This window comes from Bidens hawaiensis, unplaced genomic scaffold (genome assembly GCF_021521415.1).
Source record: "Bidens hawaiensis isolate Kalapana, Puna unplaced genomic scaffold, B.hawaiensis_p1.1 tig00002977_1, whole genome shotgun sequence".
Classification (NCBI taxonomy): Eukaryota; Viridiplantae; Streptophyta; class Magnoliopsida; order Asterales; family Asteraceae; genus Bidens; species Bidens hawaiensis.
The window spans coordinates 272,064-293,355 of record NW_027491160.1 but is presented as its reverse complement, the minus strand read 5'-3'; the positions used below and the strand labels follow the sequence as shown (position 1 = coordinate 293,355).

Here is a 21,292-nt window from a genome sequence, read left to right as displayed (position 1 = left end):
CAATTCAATTTGGGTTTAGTGTTCAATGATGAACTATGGTAGTTGACGAACAGAACCGAAGCGGCCAGGGATCGACTTTGAGTGTCTACATAACATAAAAAAGCATGGATCGGCGTTTAAATCCAACAAGGCTCATTCGAAATTTGATGGTATATGAGATGATGGTATTTTTAATTTTCAAAATTTTTTTATTTGCATAATTTAGTTTAGATAAGTAGATTACATATAATTTAATTAGTTGAATTATCAATTAGTGATTATTCATTAGTTAATTGCTTGAATAATTGAATGCTAGATTGATTGATTAGTTGATTTATACTCGAAATTAGTTGATTTATGCTTGATTAATTAGTTGATATGTAAGAGTCTATTTTTAGTAGTCGCATGGGCATCCAACATTTCATGAACGGCCCTGTAAAAATGACAATTAATCTAGATTTTAACCCTCCATCTTATGTGCAATTCTCAACACTTAGTAAAAAAATTTCTTCACCACCGTATCCCTTAAACAATAGAGATCGCAGTGTCTCACTAATACGAAGATGATAATCACAAATACGCTAGTAACCATTTCTCATCTCACTAATATGGTTTTAATCATCAAATTATCCCACTAAGATGATAATGAGCACCAATACACAAATGAGTGTTTATAATCAAGCTTATAACCTCACTTCTCGGTTGACATATTGAATCTTGATCTTTGATCTTGTTAATCGAATATGTAAGAAAATAAAGATTGCCCTTCACACGTATATGTTACTAAAAAAGTTTGTTTTAGAAGAGGTCGGTATTAAATGTGGTCAGGTGTGGAATTTACAACAGAATAATGGATTGGGTACTCTAGATATTGTGCCCATCACGTAACTTAACTGAGTTATTAGATGGCCATTAGTCAAAAGGACTAAAAGGGAGGCATTTAGTTATATAAAGGACAACGAGTAAAAGTGAACTTTTGAAAGGACCCGATTCATAATTTGGCAATGTTTAAAGGACAAAATATGTAATTTATTCTAGTTTAATTTAATTAAGGTACCTAATTTAGTCCAAATATATATATGATATGACCTAATTTAAACTAGTCAAAATAATGACCGAATTTAAGTCATAAATATATTTATGACCGAATTTAACTAAGTCAAATTTGATAAAAAATCATCATCCAAAATTAAGAGTCAAGATTGCTTAATAACAGAAGGGTCATTCATACAATAATTCATAACTTGAGGGACCTGTTTTTAACATCCATCAACCCATACAAAAGAGATCCAATGGCTCTAATTCATTCACTAGCCGTTGCTTTTGAAACCAAAATAAGCGAACAAAGGCAGACAACAATATTATGTGTTAATAATAATAATAATAATAATAAAAATTCAAGATTTCATCATTGGGTTTATAAATTGATTCACTTTTTCACTATTTCTCAACCAATTTGCAAGAATTTAAAGTTTCTGGTGAGTTCTTGATCATCTTAGGGTTTATTTGTTTCTTGATCGTTGATCCGATTATGGGTTTTGTATAGATTGTGCAATGGGCGGATCATCACTGGGGAATTTGATGGGTGTTATTCAACCCACAAGAGCACAAGGTGATTTAATTAATGCAGATAACCTGTTTGATTAAATGCCTGAGTGGTTTCAAATTATAATAAACCCTAATAAAAATTTGAAATTTTGGTGTGAAAATCAGGTGGGCATAAGAGGAGGGGTAGTCTTGATCAGAATATTGTCGGTGATCCGTATGCTGATCGTCAGCCCGGGTATTAATCTTTTTTTTTGTTGATGATGTTTGTCAGTTTTTAAATGTCCTTTTGATTGATAAATTGTGATATTTGTTTTTTTGTAGAAAAAGAACAAACCCTTGTAAGAAACCCTTGGTGCCGGTTCGTGGACCCGTTACAAGGTTGTATTAGTGTTTTTTCTGGTTTTTGCTTTTGTCTGTGGAACAAATCACTTATGAGATCACAATATTGTTGTTTATGCAGGGGAGTAAGTGCACAAGTCACCACTAAACCGTCACCGGCCTTGCCTGAGGTATTCACTTTTATTTGTTGCGGGTGTGCATGTGTTGGTTTGAGTCAGTTCTGGGATTAAACCAAAATCCAAAAAATCGGTGTTTTGGTTTTGGGTTTTTTAAAACAATTGTTTTTCGGTTTTTAGGTTTTAGTTTCACAATGGGTTCGGGTTCGGGTTCGGTTTCGGTTTTTTTGGTGTTGCCTTATGGACTTGGATTTTTTGGGTCGAAAAAAATGACCCAAAAGAATGAATCTGGGCCGGTAATAGAGAATATGTAGAGGAGAGAAATTAAATTAGGGTTTGATGATAAAATGACTTCACAAATAAATGAAATTTTATAAATCGGTTAAACCAGGTTTGTTGAGACGCATAACCCGAAAAAATTATTGTTTGATAATAAAAGTGTTTCACAAATAAATGAGATTTTATAACCTGTTTAAGTGCTATACATGTTTGGTGAGACCCGTAGCTTGCAAAAATTATTGTTTAATAATGAAAATGTTTCACAAATAACTAAGATGTTATAACACGTTTAAGGGTTATCTGGGTATTGGTGAGACAATGACCCGCTTATTTAATTTAAACAGGGTCAACGCATAGAATTTCACCACTCAGGAATGTAGCGATATGGTGGTGCCATAGGGGTGGGAGCGACCAGAGAGCGAAATCACCTGATCTTATACTCTCGAAAAAATTAAATACTAATCTGATATCCAAGCGGTGGCCCCTTGAAACATCCATGATCTTGGGGTTTCGCTTCTTAGAACACCGTTAAGGTTCCTAGTGCTTGAAATTAAAGGTGGCAGGATGGTTGGGTTGGGTTAGGTTGATTGTTGGGTCAGAATGGATTTGTGTTATGATGGATCATTAAGAAAACGGTTAGAATGAGTTTAGGTTAAGATACATCTAACTTTTTTTTATTGGCGGTTACTATGTGTTACAAAAACGTGTACCGGTACCTCGTTATCCGTTTCACACATACAGGCGCCCGGTTATCACTTACGCACGTACCCATTCTGATCCGTTAAACATATTACTTAAACCCAAAACAACCTAGGTGGCTATTATTATGACCCAAAATCCCGAATGAGTTGCATTTGCAAGGCCTTTCTGACACTATAACAGTAATAAGCAAACATGTACTCCACTCTTTGAAACTTGTGTAAATGTATCAGTATTCTATCAAATATAATATTAAAAAATTACTTAAGTGAATTGTATGTCTCACTCATATACAGTGTTGTTCTTGCCATTTAAAATACTTTAATTGAGTAAAGTATTATTTAAGACAGAACTTCGAACGTTTTTTTTTCTTTTCCGGAAGCAAAGCCAACATTATGATTACTAAAAAAAATTGATTTATAAATCATTTACATGAAAAAGGAAAATTAGTATCAACATACTGTAAATTAAATTAAACCAAAGTTGTCATTGCCATTGTTATTTGGCCGTTATTAAATCTTCCTCATTGTCATCCAGAAAACCGGTTTAAAATGTACACTTTGGTCAGGCATCAATGTTTTGAGACATTTGGATTCTTTTTGGTAGTCTCATCTGCATGATAAATAAAGATAACTTAATCAGTTAGGCTACAATATATGGCTTGCAAATAAAAATAACTAAGAAAAATTTAAGATTACAACCTTTGAATTTGTGTTTCGCCAGCCTCCTGAGCTGGTTTCTGGACGTACGTATGCATATTGGTCAAACGGATCTTGTGCAGGGCTTTTAGTCTCACTTGTAACAGTACCAGAAGGTGACAGCTCCTACAAATGGTTTTAACTAAATATTAGTTACAACCAATAAAAAGCTGATGCGTAGATTGAATGAAACTGCAGCCACACCGGCCTTATCTTGGTTCAACAATGTTTTCTGTTATTGTAGTTGATCAAATATTTTCTGACGTCATGTGTCGGTGGATAAGCATGCTGGAAGCATGTTTTTAGATCAATGAAAAGTTATAAAGTTTGATTTCAAAAACAAGAAAAGAATACGCTGAAAATAGTTTAACGCATAATGCATGCTTACATTTAAGCTTTTAAGCAAACTGAACAAGCACGAACGAAGCATGTTCATGTTCGTTTTTTAACTTTAACAGAGCACACGATCTAGCATAAACAACTAAGCAAACAAGGCTTAATTGTTCATTTGTTCGTTCGTTAAAAAAATGAATGTGTTCGTGTTCGTGTTCGTCAGTTCGTTAACAATATAAAAAGTTATTGAAACTAGATTAAGTTGTAATAGGCATAAATTTTAGATGAATATACTAACGGACGTAAACGAATGAATATAAATGAGTATAAATGAATGAACATAAAGAAACGTTCACGAACATAGATAAACGAACAAGACATGTGTTCATGTTTGTTGGTTTATTAAGAAACGAACTTCTCGCCGAACGGTTCTCAAACAGTTCGCTGAACACTCGGCTTGTTTACAGGCCTACTTTCATTCGATCATTTATTTTAGATTTTAGAATAAACTAAGACGCGTTGACTGACCTTATTCCTTGATACATCAATATGTTGGATTTCCAGTTTGTCAGAATAAAAAATCACCTGCAAATAGTCAAAATATTATAACAGTGTAAAAGAGAAATTATAGTAATTTCAACAGACAGTGGTACCTTATTAAGAAGCTGCACGTTGGATGAATCGGTTGCAGCAACATGCAAACCAAGACAATTTTCTTGATTATTACAAAAACTGCATATAATTTTATTAAATACACAACCATCTTCTTCATTCCATATTCCTTGTTTTGGACCTGTTTCCCATATTCTTCTATCAACTGATGTAATATCAGATACCACAACCGGTACACTTGTGGGGCCCACTACTGGCTCCTCCAACTTCCCTTTCCAAATTGATGCCAAATGCATCTTAGATAATGACATTGTTGAACAAGAAACAAAATAATTATTTTCCTCAAGACCTAACTGATGTCTACAAAGTAAACAAGTTAATTTTACATCTGTCTTCATAACATCACCAAAAATGGTAGATGAAGTTTTAGGATCTGGAGAATCTAAGGAATCCATTTTGACCACTGAAGTCTTTATTCGTTTATGAAAACATGAATTGACACTCGAATCTAGCAAAGGTGATCGGTTTTGAGATATGTGTTGTTTGTTAGGAGTCACGAATGCAGAAGTGGAACATGGGGAAGAAAACGAATGCGGTAATTGCTGATCTGGCAACTTTGTTTGGTATATGGTTGAATTAGACAACACATCCTCGGAGTGAGATTCAAAAGTAACAGAACCGGTTTCCTTAACTGGTGTTTCCTTCGCAATTAAGTTCTCGTGGTCATTGTTTCTCAGGATGTAACACCGGAAAAATACCCCATCTAATTTTGGGCTAAAAATGCAAATTTTAGAAGTTAAGGGACTAAAAATGCCAAACTTGGAAGTTAAGGGACTAAGATTGAAAACTTGAGTTTTGAGACCCATTGCGCTACGCGATGGTCTCCTGTTAACCCTCATCGCGCTACGCGACAGAGCATCACACAATTAAAAAAAAGGGGCGTCATGCTACGCGACGGTCAACCTAACTGGTCCATCGCTACGCGATGACCAGGTTAAGTAATCCGGGACACGTGTCAACACGTGGCAGCCTCTGGTAAATTGCGGCGTCACGCTACGCGACGGTCCCTGGGAAAGGGTCATCGCGCTACGCGACGGCCTAGAAACTCAAGTATAAAAGGGGCAGCTACAGGTTCAGCCCATTCTATCACCATTTCACACTCATTTCACACACATAACCTAGGAAATGGTGTCAAGGTTGTTCCGGGGTTCCAAGGGCTGTTCTCGCGAAGAAAAGGGGTGTCGTTACACTGTTTAACAAGTTGCTGATCTTGTAATCAAAACACGAGCTGAACTGCTGCTGATTCTCTTAGTTCTTGATTCCGTCTAGCCGACTAAGGTAGGATTATAGATAAGTTACTTCGTTATATAGGAACTAGAACCTATTTAAAGGTATAGTCGTTAACTATAAACGTTTTCCAATTAATGTTTATCAAAGTAAAGATGTTACTTCAACGTGAAGTAAGGTTATCAAAACTATTATTTTGACGGGTACGTAGTAACTGGAAGAAGGGTATCATTTGTAGACTCTTCTTGCCTAAGGAAAGCAATTCATATACATCCCAATCAACCGCGGGACCCATTTGCTTACCTGGAAAAGTTTGCCAACGTGATACCTTTTATTAGACCAAAGCGTGTTATTCCAAACGTCATATGTAAATCCAAAGTATTTTCATAAAACGACTATAACCATACTAAGGTTAGGTCAGACCTAAGAGTCTGCTTATCAGACCTCGAGTCTGCTGAACTGAATCAAACTTTAAGTCTGCTGATCAAACCTCGAGTCTGCTGAAACTGAAACAGACTTAAAGTATGCTGAATAATACCAACTAGGTACTTATGCAAACCTATTATGATATATAGGTTAATAGCATACTGAAGCCAAGGATACTGATATCCCGACTGATAATATAAGGTGAACACGTTAACCTTTTTACTGTCTGAATTGATTTTACTCTCGTAATAAACAAGTTGTTTATTACAAAGAGTCTGATAAATGTTTGCATGAAATATAATCTCTAAAATCATTATAAAACAAAATAGATAATAAAAAGCAACTCAGACCTAATACACGTGTCTGGATCCAAACATAACTGATAATTAGCATACAAAACCAAGTCAGTCATAACCAGTTTTCCATAAGGGTTACATATCCTAGGGAAAGGTTGTCTCCGAACATGGGCTATGTACTCGGGGAACATTTGAATTGTGTGTGTAGGGCAGTGGTACAAATCCCGGGAATGGACAAGCATTCCTGCTGAGATTGTGAACAGAACTATGTTTGTATTTAACGACTGTTATAAATGTTTTATCGAGTCAACGTTTCACCAGCTGACGTGTTTTTCCCACCCTTGCAGGTAATTAGATGACAATAAATGGCATAGATCGCTCGAGATAGCTCGTTTTTGAATATTATAAATCCTTGTATTATTAATATCACTGTTTTGTAAAACTGAAACTCGGGTGTTTAATTCCCGAAAAATTTTGATAATGTAAATTAATATTTTAATATTTAAAGACTTTCGCTAAAATAAACCCGCTACTCTGATATATTTACAAAACAGGTACCAACTGTTGGTCACACTCCTAGGCCCTGGATCGAGGTGTGATAGGATTTCCTCAACAATAGTCACATCAATATCATCAGGAGACAAAATAATTACTGTGGTGATAAACACCTGCACAAATATAAGGAACCACAACTTCATTAACAAAATGGAATTTATTTGGTAGCATAGACAACAGTTGAAATAACACGTTGGTATACCTGTTTTCAGTCTCCAAATGATCCTCCAAGTCAACATAAGGTATACCAGTTGTGTTGTCACTCATACTGCATGGCCTTAGTTTCTGAGCTTTAGAGTCTGTTGTCACATCTGCAAATTTTTCCATTTTAGGTGTAATAATGGGTGCTTTGGCAACATCTGACACAGAACTTTGCCCTTTAAGGTTGAGCTTAGTGTCCATTTCTGTGAACCAGCTTACTGGTTCACCAACATCAATTTTTTTTTGTTGTAATTTTTGGTGCTGTGACATCATCTGACACGGATCTTTGTGTTTTAAGGTTGGGCTTAGTATCCGTTTCTGTGAACCAGTTTCTTCCTTCACCAGCATCAATAATTTTACTTGTAATTTTTGGTGCTGTGACATCATCAGACACAGATCTTTGTCCTTTAAGGTTAGGCTTAACGTCCTCAATCTCTGTGAACCAATTTCTTGGTTCATCAACATCAATAATTTTACTTGCGACTTTTGGTGCTGTGACATCATCGGACACAGATCTTTGTCCTTTAAGGTTGGGCTTAATGTCCTTAATCTCTGTGAACAAGTTTCTTGGTTCATCAACATCAATAAGTTCAACATCGATCGGCTGTATAGAACTTCCATTAGTATCAACCTATTCTATTTTAATCTTTCATCATTTCACAAAATGTAAGCACTGTTAGTGATGAGGATAAAAAATTGTAAGAAAAAAAAGATGTTGTGAGGATGGTAGAACAATAACAGTAATTGGTAAGGACTAAGGAGAACACCTTGAAGTCTCCGAAAAAAGACTTTAACCCTTCTAATGATTGGTCAAAACCGTCATGCTGTCTAATCGATTTCCTTATCCACTTTGAAATGTAAGTTAAGTTTTTCTCTTGACTGCTTGCAAAATTAGCCATGATGAGCACACAGAAAACTGAATATAACAATAAAATAAAGTAGAGATAGATAAGTAATAACTGAAAAAAATATTTTTTTTCATGTTAAATTACAAGGTTTTTCGGTGTGTATGCTGGGAGGATTTCTAGATTTTTTATCAATGTGTGGTGTATAACTATTCTATGAAAAAAGAGAAAAACTGAACTGTAGAATAAAAGTGGTCACTTATGAATGGATCAATTTGGGTCTGTTTAATGACTTAATCTAAAGCAGGACAAACCAATAAAACCAACTGAGAAAACTAAAAAGGTAGAAAAAAAAACCAAGAAACTACTACTTATCATTTCTTTTTAATTATAAGATTAGAACTGTAAAAAAGAGAGAAAATAGCCCCAAAAAAATGCGTACGTTCGTGAGCTACACATTTTTTATTATATTTTTCACATTTCTAACCTTATAACTAAAAGAAACCCTTACCCAAAGATTGTGGTTTTTTCACAAATCCTCCCCTATGTGTGTGTATGTGTATAACACAACCTTATAACTAAAAGAAACCCTTACCTAGAAAGATTATGGCTCCATAGTCAAGCCTGTGTCGAATGCAACGCCCTATACAAAAAGATGTTCACTCCGATATATGAGCAGGTCTAACACAACATTACTAAAACTAATTGAGTAGCTGTAAAAACTGCACTTATAACATGTGTAGCTGTAAAAGCTGAAAATTTAAGCATGGCGACTGTATTAAAAGTTTTACAATCTGACTAACAAAAAAGTTCTAACGCCCGTTAATGAAAAAGAAAAAATGTGCAAAGTTTTTAAAATTTGGGTACTACCAGAAAATCAAATGTAATATGCAAGAATGCACCTACCCGGATGTTAAAATCACTGACAGAGCACCACGAGCCATGTTTCTAAACACGAGAGTTGGATTTAAGCACCACAAACTGAAAGTACAGGGCCAGTCATCTGCAGAAACTCCTGCTAAAAAATATATTATAAAAATAATATCTTCAAAGAAATACTAGAAAATACTAAATCTGAGATTTGTATGACAATACAAATTTTACAAAAATATTTCTATCAGCAACTTACCAGCACTCATCACCGGTCTGACATTGCAATACAAGCTGATAATCACATATGTGTCTCCCATCTTCAGAGAAAAAAAAGGTAAGCGAAGAGAAGAGATCTGTGCAATGTAAGCAAACAAAGATGCAATGAGATTACAGTTTATTTTGATTTCAATAAATATTGAAAGCATAACATGGAAGTTAATTACCTTCTAATACCGTGAAGGGTAACCACTTAAGGTATCAACTTCTGGATCAGCTTCTGCAGCTAGTCTAATTGCCTGAATTAAGTTTTAGAGCTTTTAGAATTTGGTTTCATTCTTGAACTTTTAGAAAAATGTTAAACTAATGTCAGCATTACTTATATAAAAGATGATAATTAAAAAAACTCGGTCTAACATAAAGTCAGCATGAACACCTGTGTGGCACAATCTTGTAAAACTGGGAAGCACTGCATTGAAATGGTTGCTTCTTGAAGTTCTTTTAAAGCTTTATCTCCACTCCAACTAAAATAGTTGTCACACGATATCACTTAATGTTGAAGGCGTACTTTACATACACAAAATGTATAAATTTTAAGACCATAAAAACGATATTTGATTCAACAAGCAAACTGAATTTTACATATTAGAAACACAACACATAAGAGTCAGTCTCCAAAGATTAGGATTAAATACTTAGGTTGGACGGTTGATTCCACTGTAAATGCATTATCGATTTGTAACAAAATGTAAACCCAAGAGCTAAATATACATTAGGGGTGTACACGACCTGAGCCGCTCAAGAGCTGCTCGAGATCGGCTTGCTAAAACCTTGAATTGAACCGAGCTTAACCAAGCTCAAGCCTAAAAATAAGCTTATTCAATAAACAAGACCAAGCCCGAGCTTCACTTATCAAGTTTGAGCTGGCTCGCAAGCCTAATCGCGCCTATTATTAATATAATTTTATACTTAATATACGTTTATACAATTGTATTATTATATATAATAACTAACCTTTTAGTTGACAATGTATATAAAAACAACTAAAAATGTATAGAAGTTAATTAACAATAACAAACAATCCGAGCTCGAGCTTAGGCAAAGCTCAGGCTCGCTCGTTTACCCCTATTATACACAAGTCCATTCAAATCAATAAACTATGAAGTCTGAACAAATGATGAATGAGTGGTTAAACAATATATTAAATAACCAACCATGAGGCTTTAAGTTGAGAACTGAGCTTCCCCAATGAAATTTTCCTCAGACTGATCCAACTCATAATACCCTGCTGATATAAACAGCTAAAAATAATTATGTACACTGACAAAATCTGTGCAGTTAAACAATAGTTCCTAAATATATAGAAAGTGGTACCTCTATCATTTCATATAATGGCTGATAAATTTGCAAATTACTTTTACAAAGATTTCCAATTCCCTCAGTAATACTTTCATATGTACAAGAACATTAAAGAACAAATAAAAACAAAAAAGTAAAAAGCAAAAAATGGAGCTAGAACCAGATAACACTTACGACACAGGACACCTTCTTCGACATCTATACTACCAGAATCGCGAGATATATCCTCTATATTACTGAAAAGAATTCAAAATGAGCATAAAAATCATAAATTTTAACATTTCAAGAAAACTGCACCACTGGTCTTCGTGGTTTGACCATATTGCAAGTTTGGTCTCCAAATTTTAAAAATTGCACGTTTGAACATAAACGAAGGAAACTAAGTTTGCAATTTTTAAAATATGGAAACCAAAATTTCAATAAACGAAGGAAACTAATTTTTCAAACCACAGGGACCGTTTGTGCAACATTCTCTAAAATTTCTCCTGTTGAGATTTCTGATATTTTATTACTCACTGTGCTTCATCAAGAATGATAATATTTCCTCTACGTTTATGTCCATTGCTTTTCGAATTTGTGGATTGATAATATAGTTGTATGGACAAAAAACTATATCTGCCACTTCTGCCAGGGCTTGTGCCCCATAATATGAGCAGCCTGAAAATTCAAGAAAAAAAGTTATTTACTAAGAAATAGCATTGTGTCAAAAATTAAGTTTCAAGAATAAAAAACCAAACCTTCTACCATTTCTCCAACTTTAACAAGATCCTCAATGTCATGAACTTCATAGCAACCCCCTCTCCTGAAAGATGGGTGAGCTCTGATCCTTGGTGTGTTCCTGTTAACGCTTACAGATGATTATTAGCTCTCATAGAATCAGGAATCAATCTAAAAGTATATAAAAAAGAAATAACTCACGTAAAGTGTCTGCAACCAACTTTCTTTTTTTTATTCTGCTTTACAAGTAGCTTACTACAACATTAAACAATATATATAAGAAGTAGAAACAAAGTATAACTGCATGTTTTACAGATAGATAAGTACCATCTCTCGTCAATGTTATCTTTACCGCGAACTTTAGGATTTGTACAGTAGCGCTTTCTGGATCCCTGAAAGATGACCATAAAAGATGAGAAGATGCAAGTTTTTTGAAACATTATCTTGACCATAAACAATCAAAAGAACCAAAGTTATGCTTTTTTACATAGAATCACTATATATACATATGTGTACTTCAATCAGACATTGAAATTAAATACATTTGGATTTTCATCAAGATCTGAATGGACCAAAATGTCTGAATGAAAAGAGTGAGAAACAAATCATTTTTTTCAGAATGCGGATATTACTAATAAAATAACGATGATATTATTATACATACATATTAGCTCACTCTTCACAGAGCTCAACGGTTTAGCATTAATCATCCAGATAAGAAAGGATAAAAAAGATCAGGCATTCTACACATTAAAAATAACTTTACAAGCTTCTCTAGAAGATGAAAACCATTCAAGGTACATTGAAATATAGTTCTATGATTGGATGGTGATCAAAATAAAACACTATAATTCTTATTTTAAAGCATTTTTTTGCTGCAAGAAAAAACTTATCAACATGAGAATGCAAAAACATATATGTACAAGAATCTTGTGAAACAAGATAATAAACCATTGACCAAAAACATATTGTAAGACAAAGGATAAAATCCAGATAACGAACCAAAACTGCCATAGGCACATGGTAGCTTGTTTTGCGAAATTCGCCAATCACTTGACTAATCTGTGCATGCGTCCTCCTGAATAACCAATACAAAAACAATACACAAATACTATTTCATAAAAGATAACAGATACAAACTCAAAACATATACAAAAAAACAACAATAAAAACAGTCCGTTATTTACATTTGCCTCCTAAACAATGAGTGCTTAAGTTCATTAATCCCAAACTCATTGACCACCCAAATCCACTTGCAAATCATAGCACAAAAAAAAAAGATTTATATTTGTTATGACTATCAGGGAAATGTGATTGTTGCTTTTTTACAACAACATATGTTCATGTGCAGAAGTATCAGCATTCCCAATAAAAAAGCCCAAATTCAACAGTGATCTCCATGTAATAGAGAGCACATACACTAGCATATCAATTGCTTGATTGGACAGAACTTACGTCGCATAGTAGATGGTAATCTTTCTTCCTTGATTCGCAATGTTTGTCTCAGAAAAAGTAGGCATCTCATTAGCTGTGATTTATAAAGAGAAAGAAACATTAATTAATAGTGATAAACCAACTGTGCAATATAAAAGAAAAAAACACACATAAAGTACCAACTTTTTGAATAAACGAAAATATTGGTACAGAGTACACTGGCCAAAACATATTTCATGGCATTAAAGTCTAGGGATAAAAAGAGCTATGGTAATCTTCAATGATACAGAAGTGTTTTCTTAACAGTTTCTGTTTCTCACTCTAAAAGAAAAAAGATCATCTACTAATATCAAAGATAAAAAGAACTATCAACAAAACATAAACACACCTGAGAGCATATCTTTTCCATGAATTTGTATGTTATAAAATAGCAGACAAAATTATAAAAAAGAGGGCAGTATATATACAAAAGCATAATATAAATAAGGTGTATGAGCATAAATGTTTCTCCTTTTTGTTTTCTGTAAGTTCTCAATTCTAGCAGTCATATTTGTTGAGGAACTTATAAAGCTCAAATCTGAGTGAAGTGAGAAACAGGAAAGCTTCATTTATGTCACTTGAAATTTTAAAATGATACAAATCCTCAAAAAGCTGCTAGATTCTCGGATTCCTACTACCAACAACAATCAGTGTTGTAAAATTGCAAAGAATTAACCGGTGATTAATGGCTAATCTATATGCTACCAATTCGATTTCACCTAATCGGGCCTAAAAATCTGCAGTCGGTCAAAGCCAGTCCAAATCAGCCCACATCAGTCAACATTGGTCAAAATCTTTAAAGTATTTGAAAAGGTATACTTATTAATCCAATCCGATTAAATAGTTTGAAAATTTATGTAAAAAATTTTGAAATGTTTGTGTGCGTGTGTATAGAGAGAGAGGGGGGGGAGGGAGGTTCATTGGGAAACCACACGCAAGTGAGGAACCGAGAAACCATTAGTCTTACATGTAAAAAAATCATTTTTATATAACTTCTTTTTTTAAGTTTTTGCATATAAATAAACACATGTAGAAGACGTTCTAATATAAAAACACATTTTTGTAAAAAGAAAATATACTCTTTTTACATGCAAAAAAATCCAAAAAGGATTATGTACAAATGCGTTTTTTTACATGCATAATTTTATAAATGAAATGTTTTTATATGTAAAACGCATGCTTTCCCACGTTTTTGAAAAAAAAAAAATTGAAAACTTACATAAAAAATTTCAAGTTTTCAACCCGATTAATCCAAATCAATCACTAGTCAGTACCTCAGGCCCACCATCCAACCATAAATACAGTGATCAATGATCTCAACACAAAATGCATTTACATACATTAAAACAATGTGATATATACCTGACGATGGCTCTATTTCAGGCACAAAACCCCCCACCGAGACCGATCGGATCGCTCATATCCTCCGGACCGACATACGTAAACTTAGACCGGTAATTCCTCTGCCACGCGAGCACCGAACAAAGCAGAGACAATGACTTCCCGGTACCGGTAGGCGATTCGAGTAACGCGTGAAAATGACCGTCTCGTTGCGATTACTTGGCTCATGTAAGCCAGCTGAGAGCCGTATGGAGGGAAGGGGAACTCGACCGATATGCCGCCGATTAGACTGACATTTGGTTTTGATTGGTTAGGGTTTGGAGATGATTCAGAAGACATGTGTGTGGATCTTTGCCACTGCTTTGCATTCATTTGCAATATTGGGGTTTGAATGAAGTTGTTTTAGGGTTTATTAGAGCATTCTCATCCTGCTGTCCCCTTAACCAAAACTTATTACAAAACTCCCTGCGTTTTCCGTCGCTATTTCAATTAAATAATACTTTTTATACCTTTTATTATTACATTTTCTCTTTCCTTCACTCACAACCACTCTCAAAATATATTAAAAAATTATAGGAGATGAACAGTAACTTTTCAAATATATAAAAAAATCACTACTTTCTCTAAAATATAAAAACTCTTCACTCACGACACCCTAAATCACTCTTTAAATTATAAAAACACCTCTCACATAAAATAATGGGTGGGATGAGAATGCTCTTAATATTTTTTTTTTTGCTTCTTTTGGCGGGAACTTCATTTTTAAATTTTTTTTTTAAAGTTCGGAAAGAGGAGATTGTAAGACAAGTTTTCTTACTTGACCGATTGAGAATGTTAATGTCACATTTTTACTACATGTCACCATTATAACATGTTGTTAAAATAATGGTTTTTTTAAGTTGCTACCCTATTACCGTTGTTGCTACTCCCATCGTCACCTTCATTGTTGTTGTCACGAGCACGCCCCATCGTATAACAACTCTGAAGTCTGGCTTGGTTTTTTGTATTTTAAATAAATTAAACAATGGTACGTGTAACTACTTGTTAGTATATGTGTACAAATGTGATTGTTAGTATATGACGAACCATATACTTAATAATAGATTTTTTTAACTTAAAATGAACTTTTACCAAGTAAATTGAAGAAATTTATAAACTCATATGTGCAACCATGCCATGGTTCAATTCATGTTTGAAGATACATCAATATGTGTTCTTCTATTTCCATTATGTTGTTTATAGCTTTTAAATTTTAAAAATACAAGTTTATATTTTTATTTCTTTTTAACTTTTTAATACTAAAATGATAGAAGGAAATTACAAGGTGTATTCATTTTTGTAATTTGTAACATTAGTTTAACTGTGTTTTTCCTTGATCTTACGTGTCATTGCTCAATGCCTCACGCAATACCCTCGATCGTCCGAGGACAAGTTGTTTTGTCCCGGTTATTGATATGAGTTGCTTTTGTCATGTCATTGACTCATAAGGAGAGTGGCCTCAATTCCTAACTAGTGGTGTGTGTAACCATACGTGCATTTTCCATCTATTGAGGCTAATCATTAATTATTTAGGATTGCATGAGTAGCCTATAAAGCCAAGAGTCTCAACACAAAGTGAGTAAACGCAATTATCAATTTGGCATGTCACATTCTCTTACCATAAAATCATTCGCGTTATCATGCATTGACTACACATCTTGTGTAGCACCATAAATAAAGGAATCATTTTGGCTGTTGGCTAAAGGAACTCATATGGAAGTTGATCCCAACATGCGACGACCATCCATACCTAAATTATTACTCTATCTACCAATTAGTTAGTTCCATATCACAATGGCCGTTATTTCCCCACCATCGCCCGAATGATCATCAAACTTACGATGTTGTTAACCTGTTATCAGATTTGCGGTTCTAACAATCCAGTGTTAAATTCTTGCCTTTACATGTCAATATAACATTTGGGTTTGTGGCTTCCACCTTTGTTACTCGTAGGCCATAGCCCCAGCATACCATTTTTATAGCACGACCAACTATTCTTCGCACAATATATATATAGCAGGCCATAGCCCCAGCGTACCATTTTTATAGCACGACCAACTATTCTTCGCACAATATATATATATATATATATATATATATTTGAAACTGGATGAGTACAACATGCAGTTTTTCCAAACCTTCATGTCACATTGTTACTCTTTGGAACAAACATCAATTATGCTCTCTAGTGATTCCTCATGACACCTCCATAGTCTTCAAGCATGATTACCCGACTATAATGACCAAATGACCACATCTTCGAACTAGACATGACTTTTAGCGCGAGTCCTTAGACACACTGCTAGTCGTCATGTATAGCCCACCATACTAGCCAACCAAGCTGGCTTCAACAGTTTATCTCCTCCCATCACCATTACTTAACCAATAACTAAGAACCGGCTCTCCTAACACTTGTCATTACCAAACTTTTAAGGGTTCACTCATCGGCCTTAATTTCTCAAAAACAAGTCATTTTATCATGTTGACATTGGGTCACTAATTTTGCCATCCCATCCCATGAACTCAACAAAGAAATGGCCCAACTCTAAATCAATGGTACATACATTTTCTATCTTTTGAGATCACTTTTAAGTATTGGGACTTAGACCATAAATTAATTATAAATCTCTGGTCAAAGTATATGCTGACATGCTGTCTATATGAGTCATATAGACCCTATATGGCTCGTATAGGGTCTATACAGCTCGTAGAGGGTCTATACGAGCTAGAATATCTATACGGCTCGTATAGGGCTTATACAGCTCGTATAGACTGCAAAAGGATGCCACACTGTCATCTCCGTACGCATGCCAATAAGTGAGGCTTATACGCCTCGTAAGACCCTATACGAGCCGTATAGCCTAATTCACACACCATCAGACTACAACGACCCTAAAAAAAAACCAGTTACATCTTAACATGAAATGGATGGTTGAGAAATCTATAGTTTTGATTAATTAATAAAAAATGGAAAAAAAAATACTTTTTAAATAAATAAATAAAATAGTAGTAAAATTTGTTGTCGTATATTTAAATTTGGTCGGACATTTTTTTTTTGAATGTTAATGCTTTCCTCCTACTATTTACATTAAACCGCCATTGCCAGGCTCTCATCCAAAGCACCAAAGTTTGGTCGGACATGATGTTTTAGAGTGATATAATAAATCCAAAAACAGAAACACGTTTTCCACTTTCCTGAGTTGATAAATATAATAATATGATGATATGATGATTAACCTCCTCCCCCCTGGAGACCGCCAGATCCATCACTCTGCCTTTCATACCTTTACCAATCCCTTCAACATCAACCTCACCTCACCTCACATTCACATTTCATATTCAATCTCCGATCTCATCAACAATCCTATCCTAACAACTTCATGACGAGGTTTGTTTGTTTCTAATCCTTACTTTCACCTAATTATCTTCATATTCAATGCGCTACTTAATTTCTTACTTCTAGGTTACCAGATCGCATCCGAAACTCTTGATTCTATGCGTTAGGTTTGTTGACTTTCGATAGTCAAACCTAACAGTTTTTAAATTCACGTGATTCATCATTTGTGATTATTAATTTATTATTGTTGATTTTGGAGCTTGAAGACAACTTATTTAACTTAAGATTTGGATTGTTTTGCTGTATTATTATTATTGGAATTTAATCACTGTAGTAGATGTGTGTAGTTTATATTCAAATTTGACTTTTTTAGTACTTGATACTGCTCATTGTTGTTTGCTTTGTTTTATGTATTCAACTGTTCATATAGGTAATAACAAAAACATGAAATTGTCTTCAGTATTGATCAACTTTATTGATGAACAACAAAGGAATCTTGTATAGGGCATTGCACTGTATATATGAATATTAAATAGCACACACTCTATCCATTTTGGTAAGAATAACAATATATTTTTGTTCTACTTGTCTAATATTATCAATGGAATCTTACAGGAGATGTGTGTATGTTCGTTTTGACGATTTTTTTTTTTTTTTTGTCATTTGGCAACACTACACTTTCTGTTTTTTACTGTATAGTCAAAAAGCATGCTTGCAAATGAACAAGAAGGATTTATTTGATGGGTGTTTGGGTGTATCGGAGTGACTATTGGGACTTAGTAAATGAGAATGAGATAATAAGCTATTCAAGTTAGTAAGATTAGGGATAGTAATGTAATCTACTTTTTGTTAGAATGCAATAATATTATTGAGTGAACAAGCTATTCAAGTGCTTAAAATTAGGCATGATTATGCAATCTACCTTTTGTTAGAAAGCAGTAATAATAGATTATTATTGTGTGAATTAGAGAATAAGCTGTTCAAGTGCTTAGCATAACTAACCTTAATAATATTCTAATGTTTTTATCCTCTAATTGGTTCGCATAAGCAATTCTTCTGATTTTGCTTCTTGTCACAATGATAATCCACTAATACTTTAAAAGGTAAAATGCATCTTGTCAAATGAACATCTAAGTTGGATGTTCATATTTTGTCGGTTTGACTATCTAAATTTGGTCTTTTTATGCTCCTATTGCTGTACTATTTAAAATCTCTTAGAATTTCCCTAAATATCAAATTTCCAACTGTTTATATTGATTTGTTGCAAAGCAAATAGTTTTCTAACTTTTTATAAGTTATGTATGATAACCAGGCGTGGGAACAGTCACATCTACAAATTTACTAGAATGCAAGATGATATCTGAACAACCGAGGGTTTCCAATGTGTCCATTAGCCAAAAGTTGGAAAGCAAGTACCATGAAAATGTGATGGATGATGATGACGACGTAAGAGGGGTTTCATTAAGGTGTTTGAGTTTGTATACCCGAGGTGGAGGGTGCAAGGTTGGAGCCGCAACCAGTGACGATTTTAACGAAGGATACAAACCCGTTTGTGGGACCCAAGACACGAGTGTCGATTGTTTCTCGTATGGAGTTGAGAGGTTTTGGAAGAGAAGTAATAAAAAGAAGAGTTTTGAAGCCCGAGAGTCACACCGAAACCAAACAATGCAAGTCTTTCTTCCTGATGATATTCTTGAAATGTGTTTAATGAGACTCCCGATGACAAGCTTGATGAACACTCGACTCGTTTGCAAGAAATGGAGAGATTTAACTACAACAACCCATTTTATGCAAATGAGACGAGACGGTGATTACCCGACCCCGTGGCTATTTCTTTTTGGCACGGTTAAAGACGGTTTTAGCTCTCGTGTGATATATGCCTTTGACATTTGTTTCAACAAATGGCATAAAATCGAGTCGGAAGTACTTAAGGGTCGGTTCTTATTTTCGGTTTCTGCGGTCCATGATAAAGTTTTTATTGTCGGAGGGTGTTCGAGCTTCGGTGGAACAGACCGAAAGACACACCGAGGTGTCTTGGTTTTTAGCCCGTTAACGAAATCCTGGCAAAAGGTTGCGTCAATGAGACACGCACGGTCAAAACCCGTTCTCGCGGTTTACGAACTCGACTCGGATTGTTTGACCATAAAATGTCAGCCCCGCTCACGGACGCGCATCGGTGGCACGTCTGATGTTTACGAGGATCCACACCGGCTATCTGTTAGGCGCACATCGAGAACTGAAAAAATCAAGCATACGAGCGGGAAAACTAGTGGACGGTTCTTGATGATTGCTGTCGGTGGAGTTGGTTCGTGGGAGGAGCCGTTGGATTCATGCGAGGTTTATGACTCGTTATCTAACAAATGGACCGAAATCCAACCTGTCCCGGTTGATTTTGGGGCGGCTTGTTCCGCCATCGTTTGTAACGGGGTGTTTTACGTTTACTCAGAGACTGATAAACTGGCAGCATATGACATCGGACGTGGGTTCTGGGTTCGGGTCCAAATGGGCCCGCCACTGCGGGCCCGGGTCCATGAGTACTCCCCAAAGCTGGTGTCATGTGATGACCAACGGTTGTTTATGGTGGCGGTTTCATGGTGTGAAGGGGACGGTGAGATTGGAAGGAGAAACAAAGCGGTTCGGAAGGTGTGGGAGCTTGATCTGGTGGATGGAACAACAACTGAGGTTTCGGTGCACCCAGATGCACCAATGGACTGGAACGCGGTGTTTGTTGGGGATAAAAAGAAGTTGATATTTGGGGTGGAGATGTTTAAGATATTTGGGCAGGTGTTGGAGTTTTTAACCATGTGTGATGTGTCGGACCCAAAGATGAAGTGGGTTCACGTGTCGAAGAACGAAGTGGGTCGGAGAATGGATGTGTGTTCGTGCGCTATGAAGTCGATGGCTGTGGTGCATTTGTAAGGTAAAAGGTGGTGGTGGTGGTGTTGTGTTGTATTTGGAGATAAATGTTTTCATGATTCTTGATTTATGTTAGTGATAATGGTATGTTGTTTTTAAATATGATTATATTTAACTGGGAACACCAATTTAGTTATGCAAAACCTAAGTTACATAATGATTGAAAAACCTACACAATCATTTGTTTGGTGTGATTATTTGAAATGCATATGCTTTCAGCACACTCAAGGAATGACGCTCATATTCGATTGTATAAATGTATCTTATGCTTAGCTTAATAACTGTTCCTATCTAACGGATATCGGTTTTACCTATTAGTTTGTTAAAAAATACCGGCTGAACTTTCCTTGTATATTTCTTATGCTTACCATTCTAATAGTCTTGGCCCGTTTGACCGGGCTAAGCCTCGCTAACTCACGACAAGGGACCTCAAGACCTGACAGTTAATAAGTTTGTACAATAGAGATTGAGAGTCTTAGTCTAACATCATCATGTAATGCATTAAATGCTTATGTTATATATGGGGATTTTCTCTTTTTATTGTAAGACCAAACAAAACATCTCCTTTGATTCTATTGGTTCTTGTGAATAATTTTCTCACCCTCAAAATTTTGAGGCATTTATGAGAGAGGTTTTGAAGCCCCAACACTTTGGGGGCTTTTGGCACTTTCATGGTGCCCATTACATTGGGTCTAAGGACATTGAATGAATCCAATTACCACTTAGCATTTGCATTTAGTGTAGTTTTGCTCCTTGCTCCGAGTAACCTCCCTCCATCAGAATTCCCATATATCATCTATTGTCTATC

The 21,292-nt window shown here is 35.1% G+C and overlaps 2 pseudogenes; one reads left to right on the top strand and one right to left on the bottom strand.

Moving 5' to 3' along the window:
* Window positions 1-3,524: 3,524 nt before the first annotated feature.
* Window positions 3,525-14,564, bottom strand: LOC143621864 (uncharacterized; annotated as a pseudogene).
* Window positions 14,565-18,875: 4,311 nt separating this feature from the next.
* Window positions 18,876-20,581, top strand: LOC143621928 (F-box/kelch-repeat protein At5g42350 pseudogene; annotated as a pseudogene).
* Window positions 20,582-21,292: the final 711 nt, after the last annotated feature.